Source organism: Amblyomma mixtum, chromosome 10, assembly GCF_055824585.1.
Source record: "Amblyomma mixtum isolate Tamu chromosome 10, ASM5582458v1, whole genome shotgun sequence".
In the NCBI taxonomy this organism is placed as follows: Eukaryota; Metazoa; Arthropoda; class Arachnida; order Ixodida; family Ixodidae; genus Amblyomma; species Amblyomma mixtum.
In genome coordinates, this window is record NC_143021.1 from 26,427,063 (window position 1) to 26,447,658 (window position 20,596).

Below are 20,596 nucleotides of genomic sequence, written 5' to 3' on the forward strand. Positions count from 1 at the left end.
GCCTGCTGAACCATCTCTACCGATTCGTGATGTTTCCCCTCGAGCGTCGATTTTATTCTCGGAAATAGAAAAAAGTCTGGCGGGGCCAAGTCGAGGCTGTAGGGGTGCTGAGACAGCGCTGCCGCCTTGTGCTGGGCAAAAAATCGGTGTCCTCATTCGCATGATGAAGAAGATTCTATCGGTTGGCCTTTTCCTCCTCTGACAACCCTGCCGGCACCAACTTCGCGCACGCTTTCCTCATGGATAAGTTTTCTCTGACGATCTCAAAAACTTGAGTTTGAGGAATGCTCAAGTCATCAGCAATCATTCTGATACTCATTCTACGATCACTATTAAGTAAATGTTTCACTCAATACACATTTTCGTTGGTCTTGCTGGTCGAAGGGCGTCTGGAGCGGTCGTCTTCCTCCACTCTTTCCTTACCTTCTCGGAAAAGCTTGTGCCACTCAAAAAACACCTGATCTACCTATGGAAGCGTCACCGTAGGCCTCCTTAATCATGTTGTGAGTCTCTTTGCCCGTTTTACCAAGATTTACTCAAAATTTGATCGCGTATCGCTGATCCAGTAAATGCTCGACGATTCTGCGTGACGAGACGTTTCGACAGGGGTTCGCAGTACAAGCGACCTCCTCTCATCAACGGCTGAGAGCCTACTGCCGATTTTCCCCAGCATTCCCAATATCCCCCTTCAACGATCCTGCACGCGCAGACAGCCTCTCGTCCGCCCGTTCGCCCAGGAAAAAACCAGTCCTACTACTTTCAGAACAGACCCTGTATATATATTGACACGAGGATCGGAAGTAGAAGAAGAGATCGCAGCCGGTACAAGTAGACGACGCTGAAGTATAGGTCCGTTTTCTCTGGTGCCCTCGTTCAGCCGCTGCATTTCCTTTTCAGTGTAACAACTGTTACACATCTGGTGGAGGTGCTGGGTACGCTTCTTGACCTGCGTAGGCCTACGAGATAAAGACGGAACTCACACCGGTACATTAGCGCCCAAGCCGCCGCCTCCGTGGTGAGTCACCTCAATTCGGGCCTCTTGCCAACCCGACGAGGATGACGCAGCCTAGACCGACGGTCCCACCGGAAATGGCCACAGATAGTAGGTCCCCGGCGCCCATCCTCTACCACACACCGGGAATACCGCCATCCTTTCACGGCGACGTGTACGAAGATGCGGAAGACTGGCTAGACACCTTCGAGCGGATCGCCCGCTACAACGGCTGGAGCGACGACCGTAAGCTCCATAACGTGTATTTTGCGCTCGAGGACTCCGCTACGACATGGTACGTGAACTACGAGAGCAACCTGTCCACCTGGGAGACATTTCGCCAAAATCTCCTACCTACATTCCCCAACGCAGACCGCCGGGAGAAAGCTGAAGCTGCGCTTCGCTCCCGTAACCAGCGGACTAACGAAAGCGTCAGCATGTTTGTGGAGGACATGACGCGCTTCTTCAAGCGTGCTGACCCATCCATGGCGGAGGAGACGAAGCTTCGCCATCTCATGCGCGGGGTCAAGCAGGAGCTTTTCGCCAGTCTTGTGCGCAGTCCACCGCGTACTGTTGCCGAATTCCTCACGGAAGGGACTACCATGGAGACGACGCTCCTGCAACGAACCCGGCAATACAATCAAGATGTAAGCACGCTTGGGCCCGCTGTTTCTTCGATGCCGCTAGGGAGTGATGCGACCGTTTTACGTGACCTAATTAGTTCGATCGTTAGGGAGGAATTACAAGCCCTCCAGCTGCCTCCCAGCGCGCCGCCTGTTACATCGTTGTCTGAAGTCGTCCGGGACGAGGTGTGCCTAGCAGCGCAGCAGCAACAACTCTCTGAGATCCCAAGACAGACTGAGGTCAGACCTACCTATGCATCTGTCCTCTGCCGGGCCCCGACGTCAGACTACGACGTGAATACCGCGACTCAAGCAGCGCAGCAGTCTGGTCATTCCCGTGTGCCTGTTCGACCAGCTTATCTGCGGCCACGGAAGTGGGATATGTGTGGCGTGCATCGGACCGGCGGCCCCTTTGCTACCGCTGTGGGGAGGCGGGACATCTTTATAGGGCCTGCCCATACCGCCGAGTGGGTCTGCATGGTTTCGCGTCCGACGACCCTTGCCCCCGGAATTGGGAAAGACCAGTCGAAATTGAAGCTCATCTGTCGGCCTGTCAGAGGCCTGGGACATGCGGTCGCTATAATTCTAGGTCGTCATCTCCGCTGCGTTACCGTTCCCCAAGCCCTCGCCGAGACGTCGGCTATCCTGAGCGGCGTTCTCCCAGTCCACGTCGGGAAAACTAATTCCAGCGGTCTCCGGAGGCAAGGCCGCTGCTGTCGGAAAAACTGAAGACCCTCCGCCGCCGATATACCGATACGCTGATTCCTCACAGGAGCTGGGTAGCGACAGCGTCCGACGTGGTACTTCTGATTTGTGTGTGACAATTGACAGAACTGACACCATCGCTTTACTTGATACTGGTGCAGAGTATTCAGTGATGAGCCACGCCCTCGCCCAGGAATTGATCAAAGTTTTGGCACCATAGTTGGGCCCTAGCATTCGAACGGCTGGAGGTCACTTCATTAGCCCGGCCGGAAGGTGTACAGATCGAGTCGGCATCCGCGGTTACGTCTACGTGGGTGAATTCGTCGTCTTTCACGAGTGTTCGATACATTTTATCCTGGACCTCGTCTTTCTACATGAAAACGGTGCTGTGATGGACCTACACGAGGCGCGACCCCACTGACGCGAGCAATGTCGGCCTCGGAGCGATCCTCGTACAGTGGCAGGACGGCGCAGAGCGAGTAATCGCCTACGCGAGCCGCACACTTTCTCGATCGGAACGGAACTATTCGACGACAGAAAAAGAGTGCCTTGCCGTCATCTGGGCTCTGAGTAAGTTACGACCATACATCTACGGCCGACCGTTTCGTGTTGTCAGCGATCATCACTCGCTATGCTGGCTAGCCAGCATTCAAGACCCTTCTGGCCGGTTCGCCAGATGGAGCCTCCGTTTGCAGGAGTACGATGTTACAGTCGTCTATAAATCGGGTCAGCAGCACCAAAACGTGGACTGTTTATCACGAGCGCCCGTGGAACCGGCTACGCAAGACATCACCGAAGATTGCCCTATTCTTTGGGCCATTAGCATCTCCCGTATGGCGGAGCTTCAACGAGCAGATTCTGAGTTGGCGCCACTCATTAAGTATGTGGAGGGTTTTAATGCTCGTGTACCTCGTGTGTTTTGCCGTGGACAACAGTACTTCATTCTGTGGCGTGGAGTCCTCTACAAGCGCAACTTTGACAGCAGCAAGGAGACGTTTCTGCTTGTTGTTCCATCCCAGTTACGCTCCAAAATCTTAAGCGCTTGTCATGATGAACCATCCGCCGGCCACTTGGGGGTCGGTCGCACACTAGCAAAGATTCGGCTTAAGTATTTATGGCCCAGTTTACTACCATCAGTGCGTAAATACGTAACAACATGCCGGGATTGCCAACGGCGCAAATCTCCTCTGAAGCCAGCCGGCTTTCTTCAGCCCGTAGCACCCCCAAAGACCCCTTTTCAGCAAATTGGCATAGGCGGCAGCACCCTGCGAGCATCACCACTTACACTGCTATCGAAACTGTGCAGATACGACGGAGAGCAGTCTTTTCCCGGATCGTCTAACGCTGCTCGGCTCCATCGGACGCGGCGGGCTGCCTGGATTTTCCTGCCACTCGTCACCTTGCCCTACCGCACTACCGGCTTCGCACGAAATCACTGCTGCTATCACCGCTGCAAGCAACAAGTGCGCGTGCGCGCCTAACGGAGCCATCGACCGGATATAAATCAGAAGCAGCTGGCGAAGCGGTCATTTGGCAGCGGCGGCAGCACCCTGCGAGCATCACCACTTACACTGCTATCGAAACTGTGCAGATACGACGGAGAGCAGTCTTTTCCCGGATCGTCTAACGCTGCTCGGCTCCATCGGACGCGGCGGGCTGCCTGGATTTTCCTGCCACTCGTCACCTTGCCCTACCGCACTACCGGCTTCGCACGAAATCACTGCTGCTATCACCGCTGCAAGCAACAAGTGCGCGTGCGCGCCTAACGGAGCCATCGACCGGATATAAATCAGAAGCAGCTGGCGAAGCGGTCATTTGGCAGCGGCGGCAGCACCCTGCGAGCATCACCACTTACACTGCTATCGAAACTGTGCAGGTTAGTTTGTACTCATATTCTTCTATTTTATGGTGCTTGTGCTGCGGTCGCTGCCAAAGACCTGTAGTGTAGTGTTTTTTCCTGTGTTGGTTCTGGCGACATCTTGTCGCAGGGAAAGCCATGTCTGACGTCTGCTGCACTTGTAATGTGGTCCTTCTTGAGAGCGAGGGACGCGTGGCTTGTTCAGAGTGCGCACGGGAGTACCATTTCGGAAAATGTGCTGGGATAGCGGAAAAGTCTTTCAAGGGAAAATCTGACGCTGCTAAGAAAGCGTGGCGATGCCAAGATTGTCGGAGTTCGACGTCACATGGTAGCTGCAGTGATGAAAGTAAGACCGATGGAGATATAAGGGCTATCCTTACATCTATTAATCTGAAGCTTGAAAGCCTACCAGCCCTCGTAACTCGAGTGGAAGCCATAGAGGAATCTGTCACGCACATGTCTGCCATTTTTGAAGATTTGAAAAAAAACAATCGGTGTGCAAGACAATGAGATAAAAGTGCTCAGAAAGAAGGTGCAAGAACTGGAGGAAAGGGAAGAAAACAACCTATTAGCTCAGGTTCAGCTTCAACGAGAAGTAAATGAGCTTGAGTTTAGAAATAGGCAACTTAATCTTGAAATTCATGGTGTTCCTTTTCGGAAAGATGAAAATTTGCTCACCATATTGAATGAGGTTGCAGATAAGCTCGACACGCCTCATCTCGTCGAACAAGACATTGTCTCGGCACACAGGCTGCCCGCTCAGAAAGATAAGACACCCGGCATAATCGTGCGCTTCACACGACAGGCGATCAGGGAATCGTGGTTGAGTAAGAAGAACAACCTAAAAGACAGTAAGCCAAAAATCTTCATCCAAGAAAACCTAACCAGGCACAACCGCGAACTGCTTCTAGCAACAAAAAATTGGGCGAAAGAGGCTGAGTTCAAATATGTATGGTACACCCATGGAAAGGTTCTTGTGCGGATGATGGATGGGGCAAACGCAATTCATATTAAATGCCTCAAGGATCTTGATCGCCTTAAGCCAGAATGAAGTATGCACTGAATGCTATACTTAAGTGAAAAGGGCAAAGATGTATGAGCACAACTTTTACTCGGCAGATGAGCTGAACATTACGGTTTCTAATTTTAGGTCTTCCACACTGAAATGTGTACACCTAAATGCAAGATCTGTCCGCAACAAAACTTTTTCTTTAGAAGAATTCTTCAGTAAATTTTCTTTTAGTTTTTCTGTTATTATGTTCAGCGAAACATGGAGCACGAACGAGAGTGACGTTTTCAGAATGAAGGGCTACAATACGTACTATGTCAACCGCCCTTGTGGTCGCGGAGGTGGCATTGCAATCCTCACTTTGGAACAAATGGACTGTGAACTGCTTGATTCATTTAGCATAGTGACTCCAGACTATGAAGTGTTAACTTTAATTGCAGATAAGGTAATATATTCGGTCTGTTATCGACCACCAAATGGTCATATTTCATCATTTTTTGATTTTTATGAAGGCTTTCTTTCATTTGTTGTAGAGAACAAGTATAAGCTGATCGCCGCGGGTGATTATAATATTGATATGGGCGTTAACACTCCTATTAGTACAAATTTTAGCAACCTTCTCATTTCATATGGGTTTGACAACGTTATTAATGTACCCACCAGAATAACAACTGAATGTGAGTCAGTGCTAGACATATTTATAACAAACCTTTCATCGCAAGATATAAAAGCTGGTGCCCTATCGTGTTCCATCAGTGATCATCTTCCCGTGTTCCTTTGTTTACGAGTTGCCCGCACTCTAAACTGTTCGTCGGCTGACAGTCTTTACCAGCCAGTAACTGATTCGGCTCTCAATGCGTTTAGAAGTGAGCTGCTGCAAATAGACTGGCGCGAAGTTCTGAATATACATGATGCTAACAACGCCTACAATGTTTTTTTAGATACCTTCAAAAGATTGTACAATGCTCATTTTCCTGTTAAGCGAACGCAAAAAGAGTAGAAAAATTCGAAAGCCATGGGTTACACATGAACTGTACCAAGAAATGAGAGCAAAAGATAAGCTCTACAGACAGTTTTTAAACACCCGCAACGCTGATGATTTGACCGTCTTTAAAAGGTATCGGAACCAGCTAACGAAAAAGCTGCGCACTGCACGTAAAGAGTACTTCTCGCGTTTTTTGGACGACAAAAATGTGCCGAGTGAGTTGCTTTGGGACAAATTAAACACGCTACTGCGTCGCGATAACCAACGTAGCTGCATTTCTAAACTAACAATTAATGGCAAAGTTTTGCATGAGGAGGAACTGGCTGATGCGTTCAATAAATTTCTTACAAGTATGAGTACACCACGCAGTTCCTCAAATGCATGTCGGTATATCAGCACGCGAAATGAAAAATCAATATTTCTACAGCCAGTGAACGAACAGGAAGTAATTTCAACAATAAAAAATTTAAAAAACAGCACCAGTAGGGATATCGACGAAATTCAAATAAAACCAGTAAAGTATGTCGCAGATGTCATAGCACCAGTTCTAACGCATATCTTTAATAAATGTCTGACGACATCGACATTTCCGGTGAAAATGCAAACTGCAAAAGTAGTAATGCTTTTTAAAAAGGGCAGCCGAAATGAATTGGGCAATTACCGTCCGGTGTCTATCTTACCTATATTTTCTAAGCCTCTTGAAAAAATAATTCACTGTAGGCTTGTAAGTTTTGCTGACCACTGCGAATTAATAACAAAACACCAGTTTGGGTTTAGGAAGAATATGTCTACTGAATTAGCTCTGCTTCACCAGAAAGAGTATATTTTAACGCAGTTTGAAAGCAAGGCAATAGTAGTCGGCCTATTTGTCGAGTTTTCCAAGGCATTCGACTTGGTGAACCATGATGTTCTGCTGCAGAAGTTGGACTTTTACGGTATACGAGGGTGTGGATTACAGTTATTACAATCATATTTATCCCATCGATGTCAAGTAGTCCAAATAAACAACTCGCGATCACCAGTCCTGCCACTGCTTTGTGGTGTCCCACAGGGCAGCATATTGGGCCCCTTGCTATTTAACCTGTATATTAATGACATTGTTAACATTAACCGGAACGCCAAATTTATTATATATGCAGATGATACTAGCATATTTTTTTCTGGTAATCACATCGATAAACTCATCACTGATTGTAACGACACCATAGTCCAACTGCAGAAATGGTCCTCATCCAATTACATGAAGATTAACGAAAATAAAACAAAAGCAGTTGTCTTCCGGCCGAAAAATAAACCTGTTCCTCCTCATGCTGATATTGTTTTAAACTCTCATCCTGTTGACATTGTTGACCATTTCAAATGTCTTGGTGTGATATTCACTGCCAATATGTCCTGGGAATCTCATGTGAATTTTGTATTAGTGAAACTTGCTCGAATAACCGGTGTAGTTGGTCGCCTCCGATATATGCTTTCTACTAAAACAAAAATATTGGTCTATAATTCTCTTTTCTGTTCACATGTCAACTACTGCCAGCTTGTGTGGGGCACAACTACATTCTCTAACACACAAAAAATATTCAATATGCAAAAACGCTATCTACGTCACGTGTACAATTCTGGCTACAATGCAACTACTGCAGAATTTTTTCACAGTGCTCATGTTATCACAGCCCACAAGCTATACCGTTACCGTTTGAGTGCTCGGTTTAAATATGAAGTGAAAAAAAATATTCACAGCCTGGATACCTTGGCACATTTAGAAGGAAATGCTAAATGTTATCAGACTAGACATGGAGAAAACTGGAAGGTTGCTGTACCACGCTTGAATTCTGGTATGGAGCGATTGTGTTATTCTTTGCCATCTCTGTTAAACTACTATCAGTCACTGAATTTTGATTTATTTAGTTGTTCCACTCTTAAACTTAGAGACATGTTTGCCGATTGACTAACCTGATTTTATCTATTCTGATGTTTGTTTTACCTAGCTCAGGACTTTTTTTTTTCCTTTGTTCTGCACTGATGAAGTGTCTTGATTTGTTTATTGTTTTTTCATTATCTGGTGCTGTCTACACGCTGCCTTATATTTGGGGCTGCGGACTCGTCAAGTTGCCAAGTGGCAGCTTTTTTTCCGTAGCCCTCCATCTGTAGCACCGATGGAAATAAAGATTTGATTTGATTTGATTTGATTTGACCTCATCGGCCCTTTTCCGAATTCGTCCAGAGGAAAACAGTGGATTGCGGTCGCGACAGATTTTTTGACCCAATACGCTGAGACGACGTCACTTGCAAACGGTACTGCTGCTGAAGTCGGCTACTTCTTCGTCCACAACATCGTCCTGCGTCATGGCACTTCTGCAGCTATCATTACTGACCGTGAACCTGCATTTATGGTCCGCTTCACTCAATCTGTGCTCAAGCTCACGCACACCAGCCATAGATGTACAACGGCCTACCACCCGCAGACAAATGCCTTGGTGGAACGCCTCAACAGGACCTTGACCGACATGCTTTCGATGTGTGTTGATATCGAGCACAAAACATGGGACCAAATTCTCCCATACGCAACATTCGCGTATAATACCGCGCAGCAAGAGACGACGCAGTTCACTCCGTTCGAATAAGTCTTCGGTCGACAGGTTACCATCCCCCTGGATGCTATGCTAGCCGTGGACCCCCCCGACAGTGAGAGTGAACTTGATGTCGACGTCGGCACTTATATTCAGCGCGCGGAAAAAGCGCGGCAACTGGCCAGACACCGCATTCACCGTCACCAGCAGATCGATGCTGACCGCTACAACCTTGGACGCCGCTACGTTACCTACAACCCAGACGACTATGTGAGGGTCTGGACGACCGTTCGTCGCCGCGGGCTGTCCGAAAAGTTACTGCGCCGCTACTTCGGCCCTTACCTTGGTGTCCGCCGCCACAGCGATGTAACGTACGAAGTTGCACCAGCCTCGCCAGCTCGTTCATCGCACAACGACAAGAGCAGCGACGTTGTGCATGTGGTGCGAATGAAGTACTACGAGCGATCCCTCTTTCCTGCATTTCCTTTCATAGGGGTGGGCACAGAGGAGGTAAGTGAGAAACACAAAGCACATAGCAGAAAAATACACATAAAAAATATAGAGGGAGTGCGACCCACATGAAAAAAAAAGTGCGATGAACAGGTACACAGTAAGAAAATACAGCGTCCAGATGCGGCCTCTGCTTTGTTAAGCACCATAGGCTTGCTTATTGGCAGGCGTGTCCAGCTCCGAAAGGCTCGACAGGGTGCGTGGCCGCGCAGCAACTTTCGTGGAAAAATGCGGGAACTTGTCCATTCACCTGGCCGCGAGGGCAGGAAAAAAAACAGAAGAAAAAAAAATCTTACTCCCAACAGAGAGCAGGGAAGAGAAAACGAAAAGAGCAGGGAAAGGACCTAGGGGAAAAAAAAACCTTTAAAGCAGTGCTTTTTCTTCGCACTCCGCAAAAATGCACCCACCGCTGATTGAGTGGAAGTATCGGAAGCAATGCCAAAAATGTAAGCTTACAAAGTGAAATTAAAAAGGAAAAAAGAAAAAAGAAAAATTATGTGGCATTCGCGGGACCACAAGGTGAGCACATTCGCGGGGGAATGCAACTGCACAGATGTGGCATGCAGAAAGGGGTGTGACCTCAGACGACTTAGTCAGTGGCGCTTTGTTTAATTTCGTAGGCCTCTGACCTCGGAAGACAGCAGGTGACGGTGCTGTAGGGGTAATGCCATTTTCCACAGTGTTAAATTTAAAAATAAAATATGATTCTCGTTGCTCGCGCTCACGAGTGTTTTTGAAGCCACTCTGTAGTATTGTTACTTTAAGTTTTTCAAACTCGTGGCCTTTCTCGCGGAGGCGCTTCGAAAAGGGAAGGTTGGGGAGGGATTGAGTATGTGAACGGTGGTTATTGAACCTGAATCGGAAAGAATTGTCTGTTTGACCTATGTATTGCATTCCACAGTTGCCACACTCGAGTATGTAAAACACGTTGCTAGAATCGCAATTTAGGTTTTCCCGGAAAGAATGCTTGAAATTTTAACGGGTGCTTTTAGCCAGTGCCGTGGTTTCCATGTGTTTGCAGACTTGGCATCGGCTTTTCCCGCATGGTGTGCAACCTATAGCTCTCGGTTTATTGACTGTCGAATGGACAACATGGGTTTGTAGATTTTTTGGTCTTCTATATGTTACCTGCGGGACCGTTGTGAAAATTTCTGAAAGCCGGTAACTGTTTTCTATGATATTAAATCGTTTTTTAGTTTTTTGTTAATGTTCGGGAGGTTACTAGTGAAGGTTAGTATGAGATTCCTTAATGACGTGATTAATATTAGTTACTTCCGCCTTTTTAATGGCATCGTTGATTATAGAGGACGGGGAAGGTTGTTTGTTTAGAGTGTCCCGCATGCGATTAGCATTTTTGAGAAAATCTTCCGATCGTGAACAAATTCGTGTGAATCTGGTGGCCTGTGAGTATGGAATTGAAGTTTTGCAGTGGCGTGGGTGGCAGCTGTTGAAATGAAGATACTAATGTCTGTCCGTGGGTTTCTTATAGACTCTAGTGATTAATGTACTTCCTTCTACTCGAACCAGAACATCCAGGAACTTAATTTCATTGGTGGAGTAGGTGTGTGTGAAAGAGATACTGGGATGGATTTTGTTGAATGAGGAGATAAACTGGATGAGTTCGTTCTCGGCTTCTGTCCAAACTATGAATATGTCATCCAGAAAGCGTTTGTAAAAAGCTGGTTTTGTTGGATATGAAGAGAGAAAGTCTGATTCAATTTTGTTCATAAATATGTTGGCGTAATTTGGAGCCATTTTTGTGCCCATAGCTGTACCGCTAGTTTGAAGATAATCTGAGTTGTTGAATTCAAATGTGTTAAGTTTAAGGACCAAATTTGCAAGTGTCTCGACGGCACTTGGACTAGAGGTGTCTAGAATTTTGTATTCTTAATATTATCCGACCATTTCCTGAATTCCGTTGTCATGTGGGATGTTAGCGTAAAGCGATACCACGTCCAGGGTAACTAGGAAAGCGCCTTGAGGGAAGGTGACATTGGATAATTCTTTCAGGAAGTGATTAGTGTCGAGTGTGTAAGATGGATGTTTCGGAGGTATATGTTTGATCAGAGAATCGATATACTCTGAGATCAGTTCTGTTATTGTGCCAATACCAGAAAAAATCGGTCTGCCTGGATGATTCTGTTTGTGTGTTTTCGGGAGCATGTAGAAGCGCCCGACGGAGGCATTTCTTGGCGTAAGTGCCTTACCTACTCGCGGTGGTAATTCACCTCCATCTGTTAGTTTTTTGATAGTTTTCGTTACGATGTTCTTTTGCTCAGTGGTAGGGTCTGATGGGAGTTTAGTATAGAATTTTGGGTTGTTGAGCTGGCGGTTGCCCTCCGGAATATTGTTATCTGTGTCTAAAATAACTATGCCTCCACCTTTGTCGGCGGGCTTAATGATGATGTCAGTTCCTTTGCTAAGTGAGCCTAAAGCGTTACGCTCTTTTTTTCTGAGGTTAGGTGGCCCGGATTTTCGTGTCCCAAGAGCTTGAAGAATCTCCTTTTGTACCGCTTTTATATATAGGTCTAGATGTCTATCCCTACCAGTTTTGGGTGTTCACTGTTCCTGAGGTTGGGGGTACTGACTATTATTTGTGTTGGGTTTGTCGAAGAAATATTCCCGTAATCTGAGAGTTCGGGAATAGTTATCTAGATTCTGGAGTAACTTGTACTCGTTATACTTGCCATGGCTTGGGCAGAATTTGCAGAATGGCTTGAGCAAAAGAACATCGTAACGAAAACTATCAAAAAACTAACAAATGAAGGGGAATTACCACCGCGAGTAGGTAAGGCGCTTACGCCAAGAAATGGCTTCGCGGGGCGCTTCTACATGCTCCTGAAAATACACAAACAGAATCATCCAGGGAGACCGTTTCTTTCTGGTAGTGGCACAATAACAAATCCGATCTCAGAGTATATCGATTCTCTCATCAAACATATACCTCCGAAACATCCATCTTACATACGCGACACTAATCACTTCCTGAAAGAATTATCCAATGTCACCTTCCCTCAAGGCGCTTTCCAGGTTACCCTAGACGTGTTATCACTTTACACTAACATCCCAAACATCCCACATGGCGACGGAATTCAGGCAATAATCGGATCATAAAGAATACAAAATTCTAGACACCCCTAGTCCAAGTGGCGTCGAGATGCTTGCAAATTTGGTCATTAATTAACACCTTTTAATTCAACAAATCATTATCTTCAAACTAGCGGTTATGCTGTGGGCACAAAAAGGCTCCAAATTACTCCAACATATTTATGAACAAAATTGAATCAGACTTTCTCTCTTCATATCCAACAAAACCAGCTTTTTACAAACGCTTGCTGGGTGACATATTCATAGTTTGGACAGAAACCGAGGACGAACTCATCCAGTTTATCTCCTCATTCAACAAAATCGATCCCAATATTTCTTTCACACACACCTACCCAACCAATGAAATTAACTCCCTGGATGTTCTGGTTCGAGTAGAGGGAAGTACATTTATCAGTAGTGTCTATAAGAAACCCACGGACAGACAACAGTATCTTCATTTCAACAGCTGCCAACCACGCCACTGCAAAACTTCAATTCCATACTCACAGGCCACCAGATTCAAACGAATTTGCTCACGATTGGAGGATTTTCACGAAAATGCTAATCGCACGCGAGACACACTAAACAAACAACATTACCCGTCCTCTATATTCAGCGATGCCATTAAAAAGGCGGAAGCAACTAATATTAATAACGCATTAAGGAATCTCGACCAACATCACAGCGCTTTAATCTTTAACCTTCACTATTAACCTCCCGAATATTAACAAAATCCTAAAAAAACACTTTAATATCATAGAACAGAGTGACCGGCTTTCAAAAATTTTCACAACGGTCCCCTAGACAACATATAGAAGACCAAAAAATCTACAGAACCATGTTGTTCATTAGACAGTCAATAAACCGAGAGCTGTAGGTTGCACACCATGCCGGAAAAGCCGATGCTAAGTCTGCAAACACACGGAAACCACGGCACTGGCTAAAAGCACCCATTTCGAATTTCAATCTTTCTATCCGGGAAGACCTAAATGCGATTCCAGCAACGTGGTTTACATGCTCGAGTGTGGCGACTGTAGAATGCAATACATAGGTCAAAATGACAATTCCTTCCGATTCAGATTCAATAACCACCGTTCACATACTCAATCACTCCCACACCTCCCTCTTTCGAAACACCTCCGCGAGGAAGGCCACGAGTTTAACAAACTTAAAGTAACAATACTACAGAGTGGCTTCAAAAACACTAGAGAGCGCGAGCAACGAGAATCATATTTTAGTTTTAAATTTAACACAGTGCAAAATGGCCTTAATGAAACCTACGGCACCCTCACCTGTCTTCCGTGGTCAGAGGCCTACGAAATTAAACAAAGCGCCACTGACTATGTCGTATGAGGTCATACCCCTTTCTGCATGCCACATCTGTGCCGTTCCTTCCCCCCCCCCCCCCAAGTGTGCTCACCTGGCGGTCCCGCGAATGCCACATAATATTTCTTTTCTCTTTTTTCCTTTTTTAATTTTACTATGTAAGCTTACATATTTTGACATTCCTTCCGATACTTCTGCTCAACCAGGGGTGGCTGCATTATTGCGGAGGGCGAAGAAAAAGCACCGCTTTAAAGGTTTTTTTTTCCCGACGTCCTTTCCCTGCGCTTTTCGTTTTCTCGTTTTCTTTTTTCTCTTCGATGCGCTCTCAGTTGGGAGTCAGATATATTTTTTTTCCTGCCCTCGCGGCCAGGTAAAGGGACAAGTTCCCGCATTTTTCCGCGAAAGTTGCTACACGGCCACGCACCCTGTCGAGCCTCTCGGAGCTGGGCACGCCTGTCAATAAGCAAGCCTGTGGTGCTTAAGAAAGCAGAGGCCGCATATATATATATATATATATATATATATATATATATATATATATATATATATATATATATATATATATATATATATATATAGCTTCCACTGTCGTCGTTCGATGACGTTCCACGTCACACCAGCGGTAACTCAGGACGTATTACGTCCGCCGTTTGTGAGCGTGCGCTGATGAACACTGTGAAGTTTAGGTCACTTGTAAACATAAATACCTCCGAAGGCAGAACATCTGACAGCCGTCGCCGTAGCTCACTTGGTAGAGCACCAGACGCGTAATTCGGAGGTCGTGGGTTCGGTTCCCACCGGCGGCATGTGGTTGTTTTTATGCGAAGCATATTGCTAGAGCTACCACTCACGCCGTCGCCGTGGGACCCCCCCGTGACACCGTGACGTCACACCACGTGACACCGTGACGTCACACCACGTGACATCGGATGTGAGAGCTGGCCTCCACCTCGCGCCGTCGCCGCGGGACCCCTAGCCGTCACACCACGTGACATCGGATGAGAGAGCCGGCCTCCACCTCGCGCCGTCGAACTGTGTTTCAACCAGAGCGGACAGTGGTGTATCGACTCTGGTGCAAGAGTTAAACTGTGCTTCAATCAGTGTGGACGGTATTGAGTGTAGTAGTATGTCGACTCGTTTGGAGCGTCGGAATGCCTATAGACGACAAAGGCGCGCCATGGAATCCTCCGAAGAACGAGAGCACCGGCTGGAAGAGCGTTGTTTCTAATACAACCACTTGAATGTCCTTGTGTCTCATACTACAAAGAGAAGTTTATTGACTTCCAAACGATCAGGACAAAAATCTCTGCCTCTCCCGTAACCGAGAGTACAGTAAGCATGAAATGTTTACGGGCCTAATGTCATCTCGGAGGACACCCGAACCGCACCGTACAGGAAGGGAGGAACGCCACCACCCGTTCAGCGCGATGCCTTGCCATTTGAACCCAAGGTTTCTTGAGGAAAGGAAATGGCGCAGTAATTCTCTGCCATCTCGGTGGACACCCGAACCGCACCGTAAAGGAAGGGAGGAACGCCACCACCCGTTCGGCGCGATGCCTTGCCCTTTGAACGCAGGCTTCCGTGGCAATCCAGGCGCTCACCCAACGCGCGTCTCGGGGTTAGTCGGCGTTCCGCTGTAGCCATGCCGTTGTCTTCCCCCACGACGAAGGCTTCTAGCGGTTGTATTAAAATGACCAAGTATTCAACCAAGGAAAGCCATGTATTACCAAGCCTAGCCACTAATATGCTTCGCAGTCCCCAGGCTTAGCCAAGCTGAGCCTCAGCAATTTTTTCTTCTGCTTTTCTAATCAGTTGTCTTTAAGCGATAACATATTGAGTGTAGCTGTGCGTTTATTGGGCGTCCTCAAGAGACCGCACCGCTGTGTAGGATCTGGCAGCGTAGACAGGCGTAGCCAGCACCAAGGGAGCGGCGCAACTTCATCGTCGTCAGGCGCAGCGTAGTGTCGGCACATGGCGGTAGCGGAACTCGTCACAGCTTGCACACAACAGTTTCCCCCGGGGGAAAAGGAGCTAACCTGGCGTCTTAAGGGGAAGGAAGGACAAAGAGATCGTAGTACGGCTTCTGTCGGTGGTCGTGGACGGTTTCGCGGCCACGGCGACGCAAGTCCTCAGAGGGTGCAACGGGCTCAAAATGTAAGTGACCGGAGAGGTTTGCTTGAGAACCCGCTAGGAACCATGATACCGAGCCAGCGGTTTCCGCGAAAGGCCGGGAGTTGTGGGAGCCACCCAGAGCCACACAAGGGAGTCGACAGGATAGAAGGTAGAGCCCTCGCAAGTGTCGCGGTCATGCTTTTGCTGCCACTGGGTCTGTGTGGTAAACGAGCGAGCAAGCTGACAACATTCTTCGGCGTACCTGGCAGTGTCGGAGAGTGGCGTGGACTCGGAAATGTCGGGCTGGTAGCAAAGAAGAGTGTCCATCGTGCAGGGGGGCTCGCGGCCGTACAGAAGAACAAGGGAAGAGAATCCAGTGGTGGGTTTCGTCGCAGTGTTATATGCGTAGGTGACGAAGGGAAGAACCTGGTCCCAGTTGGAGAGGTTGGCGTCGACGTACATGGCCAGCATGTCACTGAGGGTTCGGTTGAAGCGCTTAGTCAGGCCGTTGGTCTGAGGGTGGTAAGAAGAAGCGGCTCGATGGATAATGCGGCATTCCTTGAGGAGGGCCTCAAAAGTGTCAGGCAGGAATGCGCATCCAGGGTCGCAAAGCAGTTCTTGAAGAGAGGAGCCCCATGGCGAAGAATCAGGCAATACACTACATGAGTGATATTTTTTATTGATTAACACCACTAAATATATAAATATACAGATATGGGGTCTGTTAGAAAAGTATCCGACCTTTGGCCGAAGAAAAAAAACTGGCATAACTGGAGCGTTAGAAACCTAATAACCTTCAAAGTAATCTCCTTGGGACTCCACACACTTCTCCCAGCGGTACTGCCATTGTTGGAAGTATTCCGAAAAGGCCTCTTTCGGAATGGAGTTCAGCTCAGCTGTCGTTGCAGCCATAATGTCCTCTATTGTCTGAAATCGCGCTCCTTTCAATGTTCTCTTGACTTTCGGAAACAGCCATAAGTCGCAGGGCGCCATATCAGAAGAGTAACTAGTCTGTTGAACTACAGGAGCCTGGTTTTTCGCCAAAAAAGTCTGAATCAAGTGCGAGGAATGTGCAGGAGCATTGTCGTGATGGATGCGCCAATTTCCTGTTGACCGCAACTCTGGTCTCTTGCGCCGCACAGCACTACGTAGGCGACGGAGGACGTCCCTATAGTACTCTTTGGTCATTGTTTGACCCTGTAGGGTGCGTACTCGTGGTGTGCCACATAGAGGGAGTCAAAGAAAGCTGTCAGAATCACTTTGACATTGCTGCGCACTTGGCGGGCCTTCTTTGGTCTCGGTGACATGAAATGCTTCCACTGTGACGACTGGGATTTGGTTTCCGGGTCGTACCCGTACACCCAAGACTCGTCACCAGTGATTATGGTGTTTATGAAGTCGGGGTCAATGTTTGTGGAATCTAGCATGTCCTGCGAGACTTCAACATGAAGCTGCTTTTGCTCCGCCGTGAGCAGCTTCGGCACGAATTTCACCGCAACTCTCCTCATGGCCAAATCTTCGGGGATAATGGAATGTGCAGAAAAATTGCTGATGTCCACCTCTTCTACAATTTCTCGGATAGTCACACGACAGTCCCGCATCACCACAGCGTTCACTTCGGCAATGACCTAGTCATTTCGGCATGTTGATGGCCGACCAGAGCGTGGCTCGCTCTCCGCCGATGTGCGGCCATCTTTAAACCAATTGTACCACTGTTTAATTTGTGTGCTGCTAATAGCATCTTCACCGAAAGCCGCACTGTATATCCCGAACAGTTTCCACTTGGTTGTCATCCCTTTTCTGGCAAAATTTGATGCAGTAGCGATGCTCCTGTCACTCCGCTATTTTCCTTGTTATAAAAAACCGACGAGATCACTGCGCACTGCCTCACTCAAACGCTGCGTCCCAGCGACTGACGCTATCGGAAGGCCGGAAAATATTCGTACATGCGCACGAAGGTTCAAGGTCGGCTGGTGCAAGCGCGCTTGTTTCATATCCATCAGGTGTTCGCAAAAAAATGAAGTCGGATACTTTTCTAACAGACCTCGTAAATATTAAATCCACTGTTTCTTGGTTTCTGTGGCTGTTGGCTTCTTTAATATATATATATAATCAGGCCAGAGAGTGTAAAATGCAGCTAACAAAAGAAAGCTTAAAAATACATTAGCAGAATATGCGCTACAGTGATTACACACAATTGGTAGCATACCTCCGCTCAGCGCCGGCGCAAATGCTCCCTACGCACACTGGAAAACGCACTACTTTTTGCTCGTGTCGCTCTCCAGCTCTGGGCCACAAAAATCATCAATCGATTTGTGTCAAAGCCGACACCCGCGCATTTAGAACATTTAAAAGCCAGAAATACTTGCACGAAAATGCTGCGCTCGAAAGGCCGTTATGCGATCGTTTTTCCGCTGTTCCGCACGGCATGAGAACGAAGGACCGCACTGGCCAAACAGTAGACGTACGTCGAAACGAAAAACAAACTTCAAATTCTGTGCAGGCGTGGTGGTCCGGACGACGACCGGAGCTGTTGCTTCTCTTTTGTGTGATGTCTCAGTCCGCTCCTCGGTTTCACTAGGGCAGAGATTGCCGAGCGTGGATAGATCGAACTGGGGATCGAGGTCTAGATTTTTTCATCTACTCCGGGAAAACTTATTGTTTTAACCACGAGTTGCTATTACAAATGTTTAGAGTGAATGCGAAATTTTCCGCGGGCAGCAGCGGGTGAGCGACGCTTCCTCCCAAGTTGAATTCTGGAATCATCTGCTTGGTTGGTTGGTTTATGGGGTTTAACATCCCAAAGCAACTAAGGCTATGAGAGACGCCGTAGTGGAGGGCTCCGGAAATTTCGGCCACCTGGGGTTCTTTAACGTGCACTGACATCGCACAGTACACGGGCCCCTAGAATTTCTCCTCCAAAGAAATTCAACCGCCGCGGCCGGGATCGAACCCACGTCTTTCAGACAAGCAGCCTAGCACCATAACTACTGAGCCACCGTGGCGGCTTTGTGATCATCTGCGCTGCTCGACTTGGGAGAGGAGTCATCAATCCGACCCAAGACCTATACGGTGGCGGCATCAAGAAGAGCGCATTTGGAGTCGTTTTTCGTTTGTCGCAAGCGTTCCTAATTCCTGCGACAATCGTCATGGACAGCGGCAGTAACAGCTGCAGACGGTGAATTTACTGGTCGTGATTAAGCATCGCACAACAAGCTTCCGCGTAGAAAAAGTGATAAATATAGGCGCGAGGGTTATTTTGTCAAGCCAGTGAAATGTGTATGCCAAAAGGCCACTACACACGCCGTCTTTTCCTAATGTTAAAATGAGCTTGGTGTTGTGCGGCTGGTGGCACTCTTTCCGATTGTTGCAGTTGTAGCCACACGAAATTGTTTCGGCCACGCATCCATTATCGATTTCGTTCGGGGTTGGTATGTGTACTGTGCTTGAAAACTGTCTTGCGTGCAACACGATCTAGGCCGCACGGTCGTCTGGCTATTTTCTGCCGCACCAACCACACCGTCGCGACTCTTCAGTGCGTTGGTGCTCCATATTGTGCATTTTGGGATTGGTTCTCGGGTTGCGACATTGGACTGGCGGCCCGTGTAACCTGTGGGAAGGCACTCAATCGTGTGCAGTGCTGCTGCCACATCGAGAGCGTCATCTGTTTCTTTTCCTGCCGGCTATGCGGACCTCGGTGATTAAACACGGTGACTAAACACAAGTTCCGGTTCACGATGATCAGCTGAGCCAGAGGAGTAGATCTCGGTTTAGGATGTAACGTGTAATCGCCCAATGAGCAACTCTTTCTATGGAGAATAGTCATTGCCGAAATTAAATCTCGACTGTGTCACAGTGTAGAAATCGCTGATATGTAGTAAAGCATGTGTCTCTTTTTCATGAGCATTTCACTTGATGGGATACCAAAGAAAAAGGTATGGAAGAAGATTAGGTTTCTCAAAGCGAGCGGCTCACGTACAATCGTGCCCTTTTGGCTGCTTAAAAAACTGGCCAGAGCAAGTTATGCAAAACCAGTCGTAATGAAAAACTAATAAAAAGAAGAATTTCTGAAAACCTTTGTCATTTGCTTAGTACAGCGGTGTTAAGCCGATATTAGACAAATGCTTGGCAGTATGAAGCTTATCTTGAAGTGAAATTGGGCTCTTTGTTTCCAAAGCAATAAAAAATACATTTATCTTGAAGCACCTATGACATATCACGTGGTTTCTGGTGGACAAGCTCTTAGCCACGAAACCGCAATTTAGTTAGGGTGTGATCCCGTATGTGTTGTTCATGTTGACATTGCTGGCTAGAATTTTTTTGGAGGAGAAATTCTAGAGGCCCGTGTACTGTGCGATGTCAGTGCACGTTAAAGAACCCCAGGTGGTCGAAATTTCCGGAGCCCTCCACTACGGCGTCTCTCATAGCCTTAGTCGCTTTCGGACGTTAAACCCCATAAAACCAAAACCAAACCATACCCTTAACTGGCGGCCTTGACTGACATTGCTGGCGGCCCCCCTTGAACAATTGTTCAAAATATCATTGTTGCAGAGTTGCTCACCAACGTTACTTTATCGGTGTTAAGCAATTGTTTAGCACCCCGTATTGCGTCAGTTTCATCACTTTGATTCGTAAAGCATTCCAAGAGCCTAGAGAGCCGCGCTTTTTTTCAACTGCCGCCCGTACCCACAAGCGCTTATCTTGGAACGAAGCACAACGCGAAGCCCTTTCTTGGGCAGCACGAAAGGTGCGAAACGAGTGATGTTTTTTACAAAGCATGGATGAAAGCGCTGTAATCGCGGCGCATCCGTGCACACGGTGCG

The 20,596-nt window shown here is 47.4% G+C and overlaps 1 protein-coding gene across 1 annotated transcript in view; it reads left to right on the top strand.

The window, feature by feature from the left end:
* LOC149325430 (uncharacterized) overlaps nt 1-20,596 on the top strand; it is a 78,675-nt gene that overhangs the window by 51,952 nt on the left and 6,127 nt on the right. The window lies entirely within an intron of this gene.